This window comes from Taudactylus pleione, unplaced genomic scaffold (assembly GCF_031769625.1).
Source record: "Taudactylus pleione unplaced genomic scaffold, aTauple2 ptg000573l, whole genome shotgun sequence".
In the NCBI taxonomy this organism is placed as follows: domain Eukaryota; kingdom Metazoa; phylum Chordata; class Amphibia; order Anura; family Myobatrachidae; genus Taudactylus; species Taudactylus pleione.
This window is the reverse complement of record NW_028284975.1, coordinates 6,739,472-6,756,851: the sequence shown is the minus strand read 5'-3', so window position 1 is coordinate 6,756,851 and position 17,380 is coordinate 6,739,472.

The following is a 17,380-nucleotide window of genomic DNA, read 5'->3' as shown; positions in this document are numbered from 1 at the left end:
AATAGACTGGAAATTAGTGGAAATTAAGGTTATTGAGGTTAATAATAGCATAGGAGCAGAAAAACCAACACATTCTGTTATTTTAGCTGTTTTTATGCTTTTTTTAAAAAAAATACAGATCCAAAACACAAAACCCAGAACCCAAAACACGGAAGGGTGGTTTTGGCAAAACCAATCCAGATCCAAAACACGAAGAAAGATCCAGATCCAAAACCAAAACACAAAACACGAAAAGTGGCCGGTGCACACCCCTAGTATATATACATATATACAAATACATACATATATACAAATATATATACACATTCACCGGAGAGAGAGAGAGAGATGTACATAAATATTTATATATATATATATATATATATATATATATAAAAAAATCCAAGGTCCTAGAAAGGAACAGGCGGCACTCCAAATCCAAATATAAACAAAATGTATTCAAAACATTAAGGTGAGAAAGACATCATTCATCGACGTTTCAAAGTCCGCAGACTTTTTCTTCAGGATGTATCACTAAGACATCAGCAAAAAACTGATCTTTGCTGATGTCTTAGTGATACATCCTGAAGAAAAAGTCTGCGGACTTTGAAACGTCGATGAATGATGTCTTTCTCACCTTAATGTTTTGAATACATTTTGTTTATATTTGGATTTGGAGTGCCGCCTGTTCCTTTCTAGGACCTTGGATTTTTTGTATGATCATCTAGGAAGGCACCCAGAACGCTGCATTATTTATCCAGAGTGCCAGGCTCTACAAGATATATATATATATATATGTTAGAAATTCAATAAATTAACTATACACCTACCACCACCACACACTCGTCTCCTAAAGTGCCGCTTGAAGGGATTGAAGGGGTGTCTGCTGTCATCGGTCATCTACTTCTTCTCTAGACGCCACAGCATGGAGACGGAGAGGCACAGAAGAGCTGGTGCGGGGCGGATACAGCATCTCCTCATGTATGTAATGATGCTACCACCGCAGCATCATTACACATGCGCAGTGCGTGCAAAGTGACGTGGGTAGCTGGGGGTGGGGTCACAGCGGGGTTGACAGAGTAGCTTGTTTGTTTTGGCCAGTTCACCGGCACATGTAAATAATTATGCACCGCTTCCCTGTTGTTTGCCCTTCACAGCTTTGGGGCCCCTCTCTGCCTGTCGCTGGGCCTGGCCACCTTTGCCCCATCCATGTCCCCTTCCCAGATCCTGCGCTAGACTGGTGGTGGCTGCTGGAGGCGGAGCCGTGAGGTGTCACTCACGTGCTCCGCAATGCCCCATGGGAAGAGCTGCTGTGGCTAGATATGCACAGCAGCCCTCCCTCTGCCATTTCACTTGTGAATGAGCATCTGCGCATGTGCAGAAAGCTCATTCATGCCGGCTACATGTTCGGAGCAGAGCTCCGATCGCGGTAGCGGACGTTAGAGCCGCCGGCCGTGTAAAGCTGCCCAGCAGGGGACTGAGGGGACCGGCCCAGCGGGAACTTTCCCACAGTCCCGGTGGCCCAATCCGCCCCTGCCTTCACCCCAGCATAAGCAACCATCACTCTATACCGATAGGGATCCATCAGCACAGAATACAGGATAGAAAGCAGCAAAAACACACTTTGTTGAACCAGGCAAAACAAAGTATAGCACAATAGCAATGTACAGCATTCTGCAGGTATACACCAAGCCTCACTAATCACAGAGCTGAAGTGCAGAGACCTAAAATGGCGCCTGCTTTAGTTTATATACTTCTGATTTAAGCCCGCCCATTATTGAAATTTTTGTGCAATCTGACCATTCATCATGGTGTGCAAACAATTTATCATGTATGACCTCACGATTTCGTCATCGGACACAATGCATGATAGATCATGAGATCATGTGACAATTTGGACAGTTTTTGCTCAAAATCAGGTCCACGACTGTCGGGGAGAGTTCAAGGGAAATCGGACACGATATTGGATCGTGACCAGATTGCCTAGTGTGTGGGCACCTTAAATGATACCACTACAATATGGAAAATTTGGGGGCCAATAGGTGGAAATAAACAATTTCTAATAATATCATGGGGGACAATAATAATTCTAACACTATCACCAGGGAAAGACTACTTCACTGTTAATTTTAATAATATAACAAGGGCATTTTAAATTTTAATTTAATAACACTGGGGGGAGCTTATTAATTATAATCTTATCAATGGGTTGGTTACAGGATACCCTCCCCCTAGTGACTAACCCTAACCCCTAACCCTCCCCCTAACCCCAGTACTTACCATCGGGATGCCGGCACCGAGGTGCTGGCAGGTGTCGGGTATCTGCCGCCAGCATTCTAAGCGCCGGCATCCTAACTGTCGGGATTTTGACCACATTCCTCCCATATCAATGTAGGCAATATTAATTATAGTAATAGCAATGGGGCAATATTAATGATAATAATATGAACAGGGGGGGAGGTTATTCATTATAAATTTATCAATGGGTTGGTTACAGGATACCCAAGGCTGTCAAGAGCAGGGCCGGGCTTGGATGAAGGTGGTGTGGCCTAATCCCGGGAGGCGTGACCATGCCCCCTTAAGAAAAATAAACATTGTTGCAGTGCTGCAAAGCAGTGCTGAGCATTGGGGAAGGGGGCGCTGTGAGCTCCTCAGTCCAGCACATATCCAGGGGGGTGCGATCAAGATGATCACTCCCCTCCACAGACAGAGGAGACTGCTGCTCAGCAAGCAGTCTCCCTTTTCAGCCCAGCACATGGCAGTGTGTGCTGGTCTGCTCAGCTGACAGAGAGAAGGGGGGGCATTGGACCTGGGCCCCCGCTTGGCCCCTCCAGCAAGCCCAGGCCCAGTTAATTGGTACCCACTCCCCCCTTTTGGTGTCCCTGAGGATACCCTCCCCCTAGATACTAACCATAACCCTCCCCCTAACTCCATTACTTACCGTCGGGATGCCAGCGCCAAGATTCTGACAGGTGTTAGGGTTCTAAAGGCATTCTAAAGGGCTGGCATCCCAACTGTCTGGATTTTGACCACACCCCCATCAATGTAGGCAATATTAATTATAATAACAACAATGGGGCAAGATTAATGATAATATTATCAACAGGGGCAATATTTATTAAAGTTATATCAATATTTAAAAAAATTAAGATCTACGGTGCAGTTTTATTTAGTTCCCATGGTACCCACAGGCAAAGGGAACCTGGAGGTGCCTAGTGTTATTTAGTCTATCCTACATTTGTTCAAGCCCATGCAATCCTGGAGTATTTAGACTGATACAAACTATCAAAGACCACTAATAAGGGGAAGGGAAGATTTTGTAATTTACAAGTGGAAGTTTCTCTAAATCACATGAGATTTAAGTATTTCTAAACTACTGCTGAGGCGGAGAGTATAATGTATAACTGTATACTATATACTGTTGCTTGCAGGGAACAATTCACGTTAATGATAATGTGCGCCATTTTTGAAACCGCAAAAAAATGCAGTTTGACAAATCTCCCTTTTAGAAGCTGAATCTGTTTTGTCTTTTGATAGATCAGCTCCAGGTCATTTGAAAACCTGAAAATTTGATGTGTTGCTTAAACACTCCAGTATAGTTGTTATCATCTTATTTAGGTCACTTTACTGCAACAGTGTAGGTAAGAATAGCAACAGGTGCTGCAGTGCTCAGGGCCATTGCTTAGTAATGGCTCCTGGCGCCATCCACACAGGAGCACTCTTCTAGCTGTAAGTGCGAATTGTCTAAGGACAAGTTAAGCGGTGCTTGTCATTGCTGTCTTGAAGATTAGCAGCATGCGTTCTACGTCCACCAGCGCAGACCCTGACCTCATCCTCCTGGAAAACAAGGGTGATACCCCCCATTTCCAGGAATGGTGACCAGCCACGTCTCCACTATGCCCCTCAAATGCCGCAACATGTCAGTCATGTTGTGGCTTGTGGGGGTTTGCGAGCGAAATCACAGGACCCACTCAGCACATGCACAGAACAGGTCCTGCACAGGCACAGACCCCTAACCTTCTGAGACGTATGATAATCATCTCTGAATCATGCCCTAGGTTCACTAGGTGAAGGACTCCATGTTTGCAGCGCACAATAGTGCACCCTTACCTAGAGGGAGCTGTCATCATACTGCAATCAAAAAACACTCCAGGGATGAAGAACAAGTGTTTCTGAGCCAGAATCTACCGTACATTCCATGTAAAGCCACCTGGCTGTTGGCCGATTCTCTGACTGTTTAATTATAAAAAGGATAGCCCATGGGTTTGAGTAGCCTAAAATAGACATTATGCTCCCAATCCATTTATGCTGTTTTATCCACTGCATCTGCCTATTGTAATTAAAATAAATCAGAACTGATAATAATTATTTACTGAGAAGACTCTGTATTGCCAGTAAGCAATACATAGAACATGTTAAGTATCTGTCAGAGGAGATAAGATGCTGTAATAATAAACAAGCAATTAATTTATTATCTGCTCATTTTATTACCTTTCTATTTTATTGGGGTAATGAACTGTGATGAAATAAAAGCTTTTTAAGGAGCACCTGTCATTTCTGTATGTGCAATAATGCATTATTATAGAATTATTTATGTCCTCCATTTACGGTAGTTATGCTTGGTGTTGATCTAAGGGACTGGTGTATGTACTGTAGGGCTATGATATGAAGACATGTAAATAATATGAAAATAATGAGGAGTATTTTAATTTGTCATTTACTTCTCCCGGGCTGGTGATTTTCACAAGTTTTTAACTCCCCTGTGACTCAAGTGTGCATTATCTAAGCAGCACCCATTACAATTATAAAGTCAAACATAACAATGAATAACGTGCATCTTAAGCACTATATGATTGCCTGTTTGTAAAATCAATGTACACATTAAGGAAACAGACAGTGCGCCTGATAATGATTATGATTATGAGGTGTTTACAAAACGAGCATCATTTTTGCTATAAAACACATGTAAAAGTAGCGCTATTACCACCATATGAAAACAGATGTTTCAGGGACCGAATTGGCAGCATATGCACTATATTTGCTCCAAGTGCAAAAATACCAATATGTGCCATGTTTATAGCAGGAATATTTTCACTTAAACTAATTTGGAATGCAAATGCGTTTTTAGCCTCAAAAACAGAATAAACACTACTCATTTTGGTGGCAATTCTTCTATTTCTTACACCATTTTCTCTATGTATTTACCATTGTGAATGTTATGTGAGTGGCCCATTTTGATCCAATAAACACTTTGCACCTTCAGCAGTACAGTAATGCCTTATTACAGTAAGTAAGATGTATATCCTACTTCAACTGTGAAACTAAGTGAAAAATATATTTTATTTGAATGAACTAGAGATGAGCTGTATGGATTCCCTAGAATACAAACACGCCCAAACTTCTGGGATCTGAGGCATTCTGAAGCACAGCTCGTATCTCCCTGTCTGCCTCGGATCACTACCCAAGCCAAAACCTTGATATCCCACTGTGGAATCTGGCGGTTTTGGCTCGGGTGCCATCTTCAAAAGTCCCATTGAAATCTATGGCCTGACCGCTGATTAGCTGAGAGAGCTGTCTGTCAGGGCTCTCAGCCAATGAGCGCTTCCCCATAGACTTGAATGGGATAAACGGATGCAAGATGGCGGTCCCCACTGCACCGAGGACAATGCCACCTGCAGTACCAATATCGTTGGCACCCTCAGCAGTGAAGACACCATCACACCCCAGCACTGTCGACACAGCCAGGACCCCCGCACTGAGAACACTGTCGGCAGTGCAGTCGGCTGGCACCCCCGAACTGAGTACATTGCCGGCAATCATGCACTTCTGACACCGCCAGAACACCCACACTGAGGACACCGCCGTCACCCTGAACTGCCAACACAACTAGCAACTCTGCACTGAGGCCCTGATTCAGAGGCGCTCGCAAGTGGGCATTCGTTCGTAGTCAGCCAATGTTGCCCAACCACGCATGCGTCAGTGTAACAGTGCGCATGTGCGTACGGCTGATTGCAGTGATTTTTCAGTCGATCATATACACAGCGAACAGGAAGTGACATGTGAAATGTGATTGACAGAACTGTCCATTTTGGGGTGGTGACGGGGGTGGAGATGGGAAAACGCAGGCGTGTCGAGGCGTTTTTTGGGCGTACATAAATTATCTTATACGAGCGCCAAATGTGAACAGAACAAGTGATACGTCACTGTCTGATCCAATTTCCATTAAGACTGCTCGCTCAGCTTGTGGTCTGGTATAGTCTACCGCAATGACGATGGTCTCTTCGTACTTCCCTGGGCTCATCGATGGTGTAGCGATTTATCAATTGAGGCCACAAAAACAATCATCTTTTAATTGCTAAACTGCTTGTAAGGTGTTTAGCAAATAGACCTTTTTTAGTAGCTAAAAAACGAACGCAGGTGAACTACTCAGCTGCTAATTTCTGGGTCATACAATCAATTAGCTATCAAATGGATTTTTTTTTGTGGGCTTTTAAAATATTTGTAAGTGTTTCATTTTTAGGGAAACAATATTGTACGCATGTTTGTTTTTTGTCATATTTTTTTTTGGCCAAGAAACCAATCGTCCTTTTGTTTTTTGCTAAGTGTTAATTAAAACTCATAAATTGTTTTTAACCCTTGTTTTTTTTTTTAAAAAATTCAATGTTTCTATTTCCGTTGTATTGTTTGTAAGTTTGTTTGAGGGATTACCTTTTAACCAGTTTTTGAATAAATCAACAATAGAATTTTGCAGATTTTGAACATAATTTTATTAAATGATTGTGTCCATTTTTGGATTTTTTTTTTTTCAATTTTGCGATAAAATAATAAAAACAGGGATATACTGTAAACAAGCACACGCAGGTATGACCAAAATAATAAAAACAGGGATATACTGTAAACAAGCACACGCAGGTATGAGAAAAAAAAAACAGACACAGAAACACTTACTTTGGCCATTCCGGCACCGCAAAAGGGCCAGCAGGCGTGGTGATCGGCGCCTCAGATCCGACCACCTGCGTTCCAACTGGCCGATATTACGGCAATAGCCGAGGGAAAGCAGGTGGCGGCGCACCTCCGCGTAGGCCCTACGCTTTTGAAGATTGGTGATGGGGAGCGGATTGTCAGTAATGTGCTCGTCCATGACCTCAACTAGCACCATTAGCTCCCGGCTACAGAAAGCGTTGGCTCTCATGATGGCAATGATTTTTTTTACACAAACCAGTTTAATAAAGGTCCTAGAAAAATTTTGATTAGCTAATGTACTTTGTAAATTAACAGGAACAATTCTATCGGTTAGTGTATGAGTCATGTGACCTACACCCTCACAAATATAATGTGAGTTATGATAGGCTTGATGCAGTGACATGCGTAAGCTAATTTAAATTTAAAAAAAACATGTGAAACAAACAATTAAGGTAATTAATATAGTGATTGCCAGTAATCGATTCAAGTATGTTTGCAGAATGAAATAGCAGGCAATCGAAACTGACAGGGCCACTTCCGGAATTGACTTGTGCGAGCGCTCACTGCAACCAAAGAGGAGACGGACGCTCGCTATTTTGTACGTTCGCTAGCTAGAGGAGGGGTTGGGAGAATATGGGGCGGAAGGTTAGCTACGAGCGAACATACGAGCGAGCGCTTGGATTGAAATATTTAAAACGGGGGAGTGGAGATCCGAATGCAGGCGTGCCTAATGGTCAAAAGGGCATTTAATGGGAGTGCATAATTAGTAAAGGAGCGTCATCGACCACGTCACTTGGTTGTCTTTTAGCCTGAACTGCTCGCAGTGATAGCGGTAGGAAAAAGCTACCACAAGCACTGCGAGCAGTTCAGATGCCTTTCGATGTACCCGATTAATCTAATAAATACCGTGGGATGCGAACGGCAAAGGGGCATCTTTACAAAATAGCGAGCACATTTTTCGTTCGCTCGCTCAGACATAGAGGCGTCAACAAACCACAATGCGCTCAATTTAAATAGCCAGCCCCTTTTTTGGAAAAACCGTCTGGGTCTGAATCAGGCCCTGTATGTGACCAGGACTGTATACGACCTGCACTGTATCCAACCCACACTGTACCCCACTCTGTATGCAACCAGGACTGTATGTGACACGCACTGTATGTGACCTGCGCTGTATCCAACCTGCACTGTATCCAACCCACACTGTATCCCGCACTATGGGCCTGATTCAGACCCGCTCGCAAGCGGGTCGATGGTGGGGCATTAGAAATTCACTCACTCCGAGGCTCGGTACAAACAGGGTGGCTGTCAATGTTGATCGACAGCTTCCCTCGTTTTGTAGGTGGGGCGGGGGATGGCTGGACAAACGGAGACATTCCTGAAGGAACACCTGCCATTCGTGGGCGGCCCTACTGACATCACCAGTGATGTCAGTAGTGAGCTACCGGCTCTATTATAGCCAGAAACTTACTGGGGCTTGCAGCAGATGAGACCCTACTACAAGGGTCTCGTCGCAAGCCCGATGGTCGCGATGGTCCACACTGTATCCGATTCACACTGTATCCAACTGTACTGTATCCAACCCACACTGTATCCCGCACTGTATGCGATCCAAACTGTATACAACCCACACTGTATGCCACACTGTATGCGACCTGAACTGTATCTAACCCACACTGTAACCTGCACTGTATCCATCCCTTGACTTATGACACAGGAGTACGCTTGGTGCTGCTACTTTGTTAATGCACGTGCGGCTAATTCGCACACAAACAGAAAAAATATATCTTTTTTTGCACTTGGGGGGGAACACCCCTGATGGACAGAACACCCCCTGGACATCACCACAGCACCCCTTCAGGACTACAGCCTTTATGGGACAACAGCACTGCACAACGCAGACCAGCCAGCCCCTATGGACTTTGGACACAGCCCCTATGGACAACAGCAACACCAGCACAGCAAACCCCCACCCTCCCTCTATGGACAATGCAGCCTTTATAGGACAACAGCACTGCACAAGACAGCCCAGACAGCCCCTATGGACTTTGGACACAGCCCCTATGGACAACAATAGCACAGCAACCCCCACCCTCCCTCTTCACTGTCCACAGCCAGAGTGAAAAATGGCGCTGATGAGGGGACCATTTAAAGAATCCGAAACCCGCGAGAATCTGACAGCGGGATGATGACATTTTGCCTCGATTTCAGATCCGAGCCAGGCGGGAAAATCCGAGCCGGACTCGGTTCCCGGCTCGGATTGGGAGGGTTCAGGGGGGTTCGGATTTCAGAAATGTGAACCTGCTCATCCCTAATTTATACTGTACCTGAACTTCAGATTATATTAACCCTATCCATATCATCATATTGTATTGCTCTATACAGTATGTATATGTACACCACGCTGTTCATAGTAACAGTTAGTGGAAATGGTCTTCTGAATTGGTGACATCTGTGCCTATATCTGTCTTTAACTATTGTTGACACAATGACAATCTGAAATAATGATTGGCACACTGCATTTTTATGTATGCTATCTCAATTCATGTTGACAACTTATGTTGTGATTTATATGCTTGATCATTTCTGATGATATGCTATCATGAGATTACTCTATTTATGATTTTATACATTACGGACATAAGATTATATACCACCTTTTTGGATTAGGGTTAATGTGCATACTATTATATTTATGAGACGAATGATCCAGAGGGCGCTTGTAGGTGGCTGGCATATGTTCACATAATAATATCGAGGACAATATCCTTATAATTATATGAATATTATTGATATATATTTTCACCATGGTATTTGATTGTTAATAGTATCCAGTGTAATGATTCAGTGGTCCTACTGATTTCTAGGTATCTATTGAGTAGTGTATATACGTATATATATACATATACGGTATGCATGCGTGGATCACTGACATAATCTATTACTGTATCTTGGCCAAGTTCAGACTTGTTTCTGTATTTGTATCTATATGTTTGTACTTGTATTTATATGTTGTCCATTTTTTCTTCTGTGGATCTTTTTTTGACCATTATCATTAAAAGTTATATCTTATTTTACTAATTAGATAGAACCTGTGCCCCTAACTAAGAGAGTACTTGCTTCCTCTTCTTTTCCTACATATTATTTACTCTTTTGGATGCACCTCCACATTTTGGTTTATTTTTTTGGGTACATGACCATTAATACTGATCAGTCATTTGTGGAGTATTTCTACCATCATACATGATTTCCATACTTACTCGTACCAGTGCTTAGGGTATCCCACTCCCTCCTTCCCTACATCTTCCCAGACCCATGTATTTCACCGTATGTTGGTCTGAATGGTCTAGGAGAGAGGAAAGGAGACTCTTTATCTGGGGCACACTAATATATATATATATATATATATATATATAGATATATATATATATATATATATATATATATAATCCACGGTAAGATAGCGGCACTCAGGAGGCTTCATGATAAGGTGAAACAACGTGTTTATTTCAACGTTTCGGGATACGGAGACCCCGTCTTCAGGAACACACAGATGGGGATACGTCTCCGTATCCCGAAATGTGGAAATAAACACATTGTTTCACCTTATCGTGAAGACACCTGAGTGCCGCTATCTTACCGTGGATTGTATAGAGGGGAGTGATCTCTGCCTTATTGCGGGCACCTGGAGCAAGGTATTTGCCCGGATTTGGGCTTACGGAGTACCGGGACATTTATATACATATTTATATATATATATATATATATATATATATATAGTTAGATAGCAACAAAAATGGGATGGCACTCAGTGAGACTCCAATAACCAGAAAGAAATACAGCACTACTTTGCTTTCAGCTTGTCAACATTTCAGTGTTTGCACACTTTTATCAAGACATGCTAAAAGCAAAGTAGTGCTGTATTTCTTTCTGGTTATTGGAGTCTCACTGAGTGCCATCCCATTTTTGTTGCTATCTACATACTCTCCCAGGGAAGTGCCCCGGAGCATCCAGGCTATAGAGCGAGTGCCGGTCCTCCGTGAGACTTTATTTATATATATATATTAGGGGTGTGCACCGGCCACTTTTCGTGTTTTGTGCTTTGGTTTTGGATCTGGATCTTTCTTCGTGTTTTGGATCTGGATTGGTTTTGCCAAAACCACCCTTCCGTGTTTTGGGTTCTGGGTTTTGTGTTTTGGATCTGTATTTTTTTGAAAAAAAGCATAAAAACAGCTAAAATCACAGAATTTGTAGGTTTTTCTGCTCCTATGCTATTATTAACCTCAATAACCTTAATTTCCACTCATTTCCAGTCTATTCTGAATACCTCACACCTCACAATAGTGTTTTTATGTCCAAAAGGTTGCACCGAGGTAGCTGGATGACTATGCTAAGCGACACGAGTGGGCGGCACAAACACGTGACCCATCTAGGCGTGAAACTGCAGTGGCAGACAGGATGGCATTGAAAAACTAGGCCCCAAACTGTACATAATGCAAAGAAAAAAAAGAGGTGCAAGATGGAATTGTCCTTGGGCCCTCCCACCCACCCTTATGTTGTATAAACAGGACATGCACACTTTAACAAACCAATCATTTCAGCGCCAGGGTCTGCCACACAACTGTGGCTGAAATGATTGGTTCGTTTGGGCCCCCACAAAACAAGCTGGCAATTAATCTGTCCCTGCACAAACTGGCTCTATGGAGGCAAGAAGTCGTCCTCATCCTCCTCATCCACAGATTCCTCACCCTCTTCAGTGTTATGTACATCCTCATCCTCACAGAGTATTAATTCGTCCCTGCTGGAACCACAGGTCCCTCTGTACGTTCTGGAGGCTGGTCTCCCTGGAAGAGTTGATCATTCATTTTATGAACATCATCTTCTCCACATTTTGTAGAAGCAACCTCCTACGCCTTTCGCTAACAAGGTTCCCGGCTGCACTAAACACTCTTTCGGAGTACACACTGGAGGGGGGGCAACTCAGGTAAAATAGAGCCAGTTTGTACAGGGACCTCCAAATTGCTTCTTTTTCCTGCCAGTACAGGTACGGACTGTCTGACATGCCTACTTGGATGCTGTCACCGATGTAATCCTTTAACAGACAGACGCACGCTTGTCGCTGCTGCTTTGAGGATTCAAGTGCGGCTACAGCCCACACAATTCACAAAGACAGAAAAAAAAAAAGAATATTTTTATTGTTTGTGGAGCACACTTTGAGGGTTACACCACCCTCTAACAGACAGACGCACGCTTGTCGCTGCTGCTTTGAGGATGCAAGTGCGGCTACAGCCCACACAATTCACAAAGACAGAAAAAAGAAGAAGAATATTTTTATTCTTTGTGTAGCACACTTTGAGGGTGTCACCACCCTTTAACAGACAGACGCACGCTTGTCGCTGCTGCTTTAAGGATGCAGGTGCGGCTACAGCCCACACATTTCACAAAGACCGAAAAAAAAAGAAGAATATTTTTATTGTTTGTGTAGCACACTTTGAGGGTGTCACCACCCTTTAACAGACAGACGCACGCTTGTCGCTGCTGCTTTAAGGATGCAGGTGCGGTACAGCCCACACATTTCACAAAGACAGAAAAAAAAAGAACAATATTTTAATTGTTTGTGTAGCACACTTTGAGGGTGTCACCACCCTTTAACAGACAGACGCACGCTTGTCGCTGCTGCTTTGAGGATGCAGGTGGAATCTAGACGGGATTTGGAACCGAGGACACACTACCTCCATCAATTGTCTAAATCCCACTGCACTAATGTCGGATACCGGACGCACGTCTAACACCAACATAGCAGTCAAGGCCTCAGTTATATGTTTTGCTTCAGGATGACTGCTGTCGTACTTCATCCTCATCGCTAGGGACTGTTGGAGGGTCAATTGTTTAGTAAAAGTAGTGATGTTCCTACTTCCTCTCTGGGATGATGAACAACTCCCAGCAGCAGCAACAGCACTAGTAGGAAGTGGTTCTTGATCTTTCCCTATTTTATTTTTATCAGAGAAAGTTTGGTCCTCCATTTATGTTATATTGATATATATACGTGCGGCTAAAGCGCACACAAACACAGAAAATATTTTTTTATTTTTGCTGGAGAGTAGTGCACTTTGTGGGTTACACCACCCTTTAAGAAATGAGCCAGCTGGCTCTTTACTTATGGGACACAGGCGCACGCTTGGCGCTGCTCCTTTGTTAATGCACGTGCAGCCACAGTGCACACAAGTCACAAACACAGAAAATATATATTTTTTTGGTTTGGAGTGTACTTTGGGGGTTACAGAACCCTTTAACGGTCAAGCCAGCTGGCCCTTTACTTATGACACAGGCGCATGCTTGGCACTACTTTGTTGATGCACGTGCGGCTACTGCGCACACAATTCACAAACACAGAAAATAATTTTTTTTTTGGTTTGGACTGGAGTGTACTTTCGGGGGTTACAGCACCCTTTAACGGTCAAGCCAGCCGGCCCTTTACTTATGACACAGGCGCACACTTGACACTACTTTGTTGATGCACGTGCGGCTACTGCGCACACAATTCACAAACACAGAAAATAATTTTTTTTCGGTTTGGACTGGAGTGTACTTTGGGGGTTACAGCACCCTTTAACGGTCAAGCCAGCCGGCCCTTTACTTATGACACAGGCGCACGCTTGGCACTACTTTGTTGATGCACGTGCGGCTACTGCGCACACAATTCACAAACACAGAAAATAATTTTTTTTTTGGTTTGGACTGGAGTGTACTTTCGGGGGTTACAGCACCCTTTAACGGTCAAGCCAGCCGGCCCTTTACTTATGACACAGGCGCACGCTTGGCACTACTTTGTTGATGCACGTGCGGCTACTGCGCACACAATTCACAAACACAGAAAATAAATTTTTTTTTGGTTTGGACTGGAGTGTACTTTGGGGGTTACAGCACCCTTTAACGGTCAAGCCAGCCGGCCCTTTACTTATGACACAGGCGCACGCTTGGCACTACTTTGTTGATGCACGTGCGGCTACTGCGCACACAATTCACAAACACAGAAAATTATTATTTTTTTGGTTTGGACTGGAGTGTACTTTCGGGGGTTACAGCACCCTTAACGGTCAAGCCAGCTGGCCCTTTACTTATGACACAGGCGCACGCTTGGCACTACTTTGTTGATGCACGTGCGGCTACTGCGCACACAATTCACAAACACAGAAAATAATTTTTTTTTTGGTTTGGACTGGAGTGTACTTTCGGGGGTTACAGCACCCTTAACGGTCAAGCCAGCCGGCCCTTTACTTATGACACAGGCGCACGCTTGGCACTACTTTGTTGATGCACGTGTGGCTACTGCGCACACAATTCACAAACACAGAAAATAATTTTTTTTTTGGTTTGGACTGGAGTGTACTTTCGGGGGTTACAGCACCCTTAACGGTCAAGCCAGCCGGCCCTTTACTTATGACACAGGCGCACGCTTGGCACTACTTTGTTGATGCACGTGCGGCTACTGCGCACACAATTCACAAACACAGAAAATAATTTTTTTTTGGTTTGGACTGGAGTGTACTTTCGGGGGTTACAGCACCCTTTAACGGTCAAGCCAGCCGGCCCTTTACTTATGACACAGGCGCACGCTTGGCACTACTTTGTTGATGCACGTGCGGCTACTGCGCACACAATTCACAAACACAGAAAATATATTATTTTTTTAGCACTTGGGGGGAGCACCCCTGATGGACAGAGCACCCCCTGGACAACACTACAGCACCTCTTTAGGACTGGGACACTGCACAGGACTTTGGAGTGGACACAGCCCCTATGGAGAACTGACTGCACAACACAGTCCAGCCAGCCCCTATGGACTTTGAAGTAGTGGACACAGCCCCTATTAACAACAGCAGCACAGCACAACACAGCCAGCCCCTATGGACTTTGAAGTAGTGGACAACAGCAGCACTACACTACACTACACTACACAGCCCTAACTCCCACCCTCCCTCTTCACTGTCCACAGCCGAGTGAGAAAATGGCGCCGACGTGGGTACCTTATATAGGATCCAAAACCCGCGAGACTCGGAAGGCGGGATGATGACGTTTTGCCTCGATTTCAGATCCGAGTCAGGCTGGAAAAGTCGAGCCTGATTCGGATCGGACTCGGATCGGGGGGGCTCGGGGGGGTTCGGATTTCAGAAATCCGAACCCGCTCACCCCTAATATATATATATATATATATATATATATATCTGCAGAAAATATAATTTTTATTTAGTATCACATTAAAATAGAACAGATACAATTATGTACAACAAATTCTCATATAGGTAAAAGCAATATATTGTATGATTGGGCAAAAATATTATGTTGGGGTAACGTAAATATATTTCAAATGGGTTGGGTACAGGATCCCGGAGGTCAGGATGCCAATGGTCAGAATACAGACAGAATTTGGTAAGTAACCCTAGCCCTTATCCAATCCCTCCCCCTAACCCTAACCCTCCTTTCCTGCAGGCTAGCCTAATCCTTCCCTCCCGCAGCCTAATCTTAATCCATTAGTGCCTAACCCGTAACGCTAATACTCAAAAACGGGATGTTCCAGAGCCAGGATTCAGACAGCTGTCGGAATTCCGGTGCCAGTATTATGACCGCCTGATTGACAGGCTGTGGCTATTTGAGGGTGAGGAATGGGTGGCAACAGGGATCGTTCCAGATAACGGAGGCGTGTCGCCTCAATTCTGTGGAGGTGCCGAGTGGTGGCGATGGTGATCCGATGCTGCAATGACAACAGAAGGCTTCTTTTTTCATCAGACAAATGAAGCAGCAATGCTATTAGCATACAACTCTAAGTCAGGCCCAATGTCCTAATCTCCATATATCATGACAAAGAAATGAAAAATTACTCTCAGCGCTCCTAAGCACTACTTCCACCAAAAAAGAATAATAACAATGACAATTTAAACACTGAAACAATATACAAAAATAAACAGTTAATTTCTCTTTTCATGGAGTTCTAATCTCCATACCTACAGTACCATCTATAGACCCCAGCTCTAGTACAACACCACTACAACAACCTCCTCCAAGCAGTGCTCCAAGGATATAGACAGATGAGCATAACCAGGGCTGATACAAGGAGTCTGAGCGCCTAGGCAACATTTCATCCACCGAATCTGCTCCCTTCAATTCATACTATGCCACACATTAGTGTCGGCAATCTATAATAAGCCACACAGCAGTATCCCAAATTCTTAATATATGCCCAACTAATATGCCACACAGCAGAGCCCCCAAATCATATTGTGCCTCATTACACTGCCCCAATTCATAATATGTCATATATCTGTGCCACACATTCATTATATGCCACACAGCTGTATCCCCAATTCATAATTATGCCACATATCCATGCCTCCAATACATAATATGCCACACGTTTGTACCCCCAATGCATATGCCACACAGCTGTGCACCAAATGTATTGTATGCCACATACCCATGCCTTATGCTACACAATGCCCCTTATATATGCCACACATGTGCCCAAAATTATTTATATGCCATACAGCTGAGCCCCAATATATTATGCCACAATATATATTTCTGCCACACATTCATGCCCCAATATATATGTATATATATGCCCCAATATATATTTATGCCACACATCTATGCCCCAATATATGTCAGCATCCATTAAATCCCCCACGCACACACATATACACCTCACCCTGCCAGCACTCATTACACCCACACACACACATACACTAAGCCTGTCTGCACTCAATAACACACACACGAGCTCCCCACTACCTACACAAACCTGCATCAGCCTTGGTCATCAGTAGTCCCTGCCAGGACTGAAAGAGGCATCTTTCCATTTTTCTTTTGTGGACTCAGCGGCGCCCTCCAGTGGCCAGCGCCCCTAGACAGCTGCCTAAAGCTGCCTAATGGTAGCACTGGCCCTGAGCATAACTAGCGGCCTGATTCAGAGATGGACGGATTTGCAGAACCACACCAAAGCAGCTGTACAAATCTGTCCATCTCAGATGCAAATTCATAATTATGCCACATATCCACGCCTCCAATACATAATATGCCATATGTTTCTACCCCCAATGCTTATGCCACACAGCTGTGCACCAAATGTATTATATGCCACATACCCATGCATTATGCTACACAATGCCCCTTATATATATATATATATATGCCACACATGTGCCCAAAATTATTTATATGCCATACAGCTGAGCCCCAATACATTATGCCACACATTGATGCCCCAATATATATTTATGCCACACATCCATGCCCCAATATATATATATATATATATGCCACGCATCATTGCCCCAATATATGTCAGCATCCATTAACCCCCCCAAGCACACACATATACACATCCTTGCTGCATTTGCAATCCTAGCACTGAGACCCGATGTTGCAGGCTAGGATCAACATC